This window comes from Lasioglossum baleicum, unplaced genomic scaffold (genome assembly GCF_051020765.1).
Source record: "Lasioglossum baleicum unplaced genomic scaffold, iyLasBale1 scaffold0057, whole genome shotgun sequence".
In the NCBI taxonomy this organism is placed as follows: Eukaryota; Metazoa; Arthropoda; class Insecta; order Hymenoptera; family Halictidae; genus Lasioglossum; species Lasioglossum baleicum.
In genome coordinates this window covers 825,001-830,000 of record NW_027469117.1, presented here as the reverse complement: position 1 = coordinate 830,000, position 5,000 = coordinate 825,001, and positions in this window count along the sequence as shown.

Sequence of the window (5,000 nt, the reverse complement as noted above, 5' to 3'; positions counted from 1 at the left end):
TTTCTCTCGAGAACAAATTCTTATATTTCCTTGCGTTCTCAGGTTGAGCTAACATCTGGTAGCACGAGTATCCCACGTAGCACGTAACCACGGGCGCTGGACAATCGACACAAGTGCCGAGGAAGCGCGGACAGGACGCATGCTGGGCTCTGGGTGTAACAATGCCCCTCCGAAAGCCAACCTCATTTTATTTACTTTTCGTTTCTCTGCAAACAAGAAGTTTGACTTCTTTCTAGTTTTAGTTTCTCTCAAACATCTTTCCATAACTATCTCAAACTTTTAGCTCGGATAGAAGAGTTGATGCTCAGTTAGTACGAGTATACACATCAGTGCATACAAGTCACCAACCTCCTCGATGGGAGGCTCGCCACATAAGGGCCATTCGGTCTTAGACACCGACCCGTGGCAATGCTGTGTAGAGAAAAGTTCTAAACGAAGTACGGAACGAAACAGTCGAGACCGAAGTCTCGAGGCGCCGTGAACTGCTTCTCGACCGAGATCGTAGAATAGCCCCAAGCGCGCGCTGAACCGCCCGACTCGCCGAACCGTCGAGTCTCTTAAGGATACCGAACGGCCGGCAAGGACGCCGGCGCCGCGCGGTGAATAGCACGCGCGCTTATGGGTGCAAACCGCCGCGGCAACAGCCCGTCCGGCGGGGCTGTTGGGACTTAGAAAAATTTTTGCATGAAAAATTTTTTTGTACAACACAATAAATATTTATATTTCCAGGATATTTAACACAAAATATTCAACTTTTCATATACTATCTCGGTACTTTGAACATTTTTCAAGTCCAACCGCCAAGAGTAAACTTATCTTTCTATCGTATCTAGACCATTATAAATATTAGATCATTGTATAATAAAGCATTCTAACAATAAATATCAAGTATCAAAGCTCTAGGATGAATATTTATCGAATAAACTCAGAATAATGTTCCGGGCGCATTGCGTGCAACTCCGACCGAAGTGAAATTTTTCTAAGTCCAACCGCCAAGAGTAAACTTTTTTCCTAGCGTTCCCAGACCATTATAAATATTAGATCATTGTATAATAACGCATTCTAACAATAAATATCAAGTATCAAAGCTCTAGGCTGAATATTTATCGAATAAACTCAGAATAATGTTCCAGGCGCATTACGAGCAACTCCGACCGAAGCGAAATTTTTCTAAGTCCAACCGCCAAGAGTAAACTTTTTTCCTAGCGTTCCCAGACCATTATAAATATTAGATCATTGTATAATAACGCATTCTAACAATAAATATCAAGTATCAAAGCTCTAGGATGAATATTTATCGAATAAACTCAGAATAATGTTCCGGGCGCATTGCGAGCAACTCCGACCGAGCGAAATTTTTCTAAGTCCAACCGCCAAGAGTAAACTTTTTTCCTAGCGTTCCCAGACCATTATAAATATTAGATCATTGTATAATAACGCATTCTAACAATAAATATCAAGTATCAAAGCTTTAGGATGAATATTTATCGAATAAACTCAGAATAATGTTCCGGGCGCATTGCGAGCAACTCCGACCGAGCGAAATTTTTCTAAGTCCAACCGCCAAGAGTAAACTTTTTTCCTAGCGTTCCCAGACCATTATAAATATTAGATCATTGTATAATAACGCATTCTAACAATAAATATCAAGTATCAAAGCTTTAGGATGAATATTTATCGAATAAACTCAGAATAATGTTCCGGGCGCATTGCGAGCAACTCCGACCGAGCGAAATTTTTCTAAGTCCAACCGCCAAGAGTAAACTTTTTTCCTAGCGTTCCCAGACCATTATAAATATTAGATCATTGTATAATAACGCATTCTAATAATAAATATCAAGTATCAAAGCTTTAGGATGAATATTTATCGAATAAACTCAGAATAATGTTCCGGGCGCATTGCGAGCAACTCCGACCGAGCGAAATTTTTCTAAGTCCAACCGCCAAGAGTAAACTTTTTTCCTAGCGTTCCCAGACCATTATAAATATTAGATCATTGTATAATAACGCATTCTAACAATAAATATCAAGTATCAAAGCTTTAGGATGAATATTTATCGAATAAACTCAGAATAATGTTCCGGGCGCATTGCGAGCAACTCCGACCGAGCGAAATTTTTCTAAGTCCAACCGCCAAGAGTAAACTTTTTTCCTAGCGTTCCCAGACCATTATAAATATTAGATCATTGTATAATAACGCATTCTAACAATAAATATCAAGTATCAAAGCTTTAGGATGAATATTTATCGAATAAACTCAGAATAATGTTCCGGGCGCATTGCGAGCAACTCCGACCGAGCGAAATTTTTCTAAGTCCAACCGCCAAGAGTAAACTTTTTTCCTAGCGTTCCCAGACCATTATAAATATTAGATCATTGTATAATAACGCATTCTAACAATAAATATCAAGTATCAAAGCTTTAGGATGAATATTTATCGAATAAACTCAGAATAATGTTCCGGGCGCATTGCGAGCAACTCCGACCGAGCGAAATTTTTCTAAGTCCAACCGCCAAGAGTAAACTTTTTTCCTAGCGTTCCCAGACCATTATAAATATTAGATCATTGTATAATAACGCATTCTAACAATAAATATCAAGTATCAAAGCTTTAGGATGAATATTTATCGAATAAACTCAGAATAATGTTCCGGGCGCATTGCGAGCAACTCCGACCGAGCGAAATTTTTCTAAGTCCAACCGCCAAGAGTAAACTTTTTTCCTAGCGTTCCCAGACCATTATAAATATTAGATCATTGTATAATAACGCATTCTAACAATAAATATCAAGTATCAAAGCTTTAGGATGAATATTTATCGAATAAACTCAGAATAATGTTCCGGGCGCATTGCGAGCAACTCCGACCGAGCGAAATTTTTCTAAGTCCAACCGCCAAGAGTAAACTTTCTTCCTAGCGTTCCCAGACCGTTATAAATATTAGATCATCGTGTGGTAAAGCATTTCGAAGACAAATATCAAGTATGAAAGCGCTCGGATGAGTATTTATCGAATAAACTGAGAATAATGTTCGGAGCGCATCGCTTGCTCGGCCGCTCGAACGAATCGTTCGCGCGCCGAGGCGCGTCGGATCGCCGTGCGAAGGAGCTCGAGCGAAATTTTTCTAAGTCCAACCGCCAAGAGTAAACTTTTCTCCCCGAGCTCTCGCACGAGTTTAATCGTTATATCCACGCACGATACCGCTTGTCATCAATATTTCTCGAGTTTCAAAGCTCTCGGACGCGTATTGCTCCAGTTTTTGTGAAATATTGCTCCGACCGCCAAGAGTAAACTTATCTTTCCGGCTTACTCGGACAATTATAAATATTAGATCATCGTGTGGTAAAGCATTTCGAAGACAAATATCAAGTATGAAAGCGCTCGGATGAGTATTTATCGAGTTATTGAGAAATAATGTTCCGAGTTATATTTCGACGTGTACTAATCGTGTTCTATCGGTCGTGCGGGTAAACGGCGGGAGTCAGTTTTGGTCTGTACTGTTAGGTAGATCGTCCCCGGATATGTTTGCGATGCGCGTGTTTGGATTAACGAGATTCCCTCTGTCCCTTTTTTTTTTTTCGTTCGAACCATGTCTGTGGATTTGTGCGGATATTGGGATGCCGGTTTTGGGCATTGTCAATAAAACAACATGTAATTGGTTGAAATAATACAATATGTTGATATTGTATTATATTATTCGTATCTTATTAATAAAATAAAAAATTTATATTTTAATTTTTTACTTTTAAATCACATGTATTATTTTCAGGTGGCATTCGTATGGGATAATTGGTTATTTCAGCTACATTGTTCTAATAATATAAGGAATATGCTGCTAGAACTCCGGCAATACGCTGCTAGAAGATGAAGCAGTACGGCGCTACAACATGAAGCTATACGCCGCTGGAACTCTGGAAATGGGCCGCTGTAACTGAAAGCAGTACGCTGCTGTAAATAAGGCAATACGCCGCTGTAAGTAGAAGCAACACGCCGCTGTGAATAAGGCAATACGCCGCTGTAAATAGAGGCAATACGCCGCTGTGAATAAGGCAATACGCCGCTGTAAGCAGAAGCAACACGCCGCTGTGAATAAGGCAATACGCCGCTGTAAATAGAGGCAATACGCCGCTGTGAATAAGGCAATACGCCGCTGTAAATAGAGGCAATACGCCGCTGTGAATAAGGCAATACGCCGCTGTGAATAGAAGCAATACGCCGCTGTGAATAAGGCAATACGCCGCTGCAGACGAAAGCAATACGCCGCCGGAACTGAAAGCAATACGCCGCTGCAGACGAAAGCAATACGCCGCCGGAACTGAAAGCAATACGCCGCTGCAGACGAAAGCAATACGCCGCTGGGATCGAAAGCAATACGCCGCTACAGACGAAAGCAATACGCCGCTGGGATCGAAAGCAATACGCCGCTACAGTCGAAAGCAATACGCCGCTACAGTCGAAAGCAATACGCCGCTGGGATCGAAAGCAATACGCCGCTACAAAATGAAAGCAATACGCCGCTGGAACTTTGAAATTCTTCGAGTATACAGACACACGCTTGGATAAGTACGTCCGCGGTGGTCTCGGTGGATCGTACGTCGTCGTGACGCGATATTCGTATACTTTCTCTACCAGGTTCGCGCGGCATTAACAATAAATAAATAAATAAATAAATAAATAATAAATAATTATCGCGTGTTTTTATTAGAGAGTTATGTCTCGTTATATAGTTGCGTTTCTCAAGTGAAATTCAAACGATTCTAGATTGCATGTCTTTCTCTCTGTCTCTCTCGTTCGATCAAGCGTATGATTCTTAGCGTCGAAATGAAAAAAAAAAAAGAAAATTGAAATTCTATCTACTCTTCCGTGTACTAAAAATGGAAAGAGAACTCTGAAATGCACACGACGATGAGCAAAAGTCTGAATAATAATAATAGTTGATTGTTAATTTAGGAAAAAAAAAAAGAAATCATATATTATGTTCTCTCACAAATAATACGAAGCG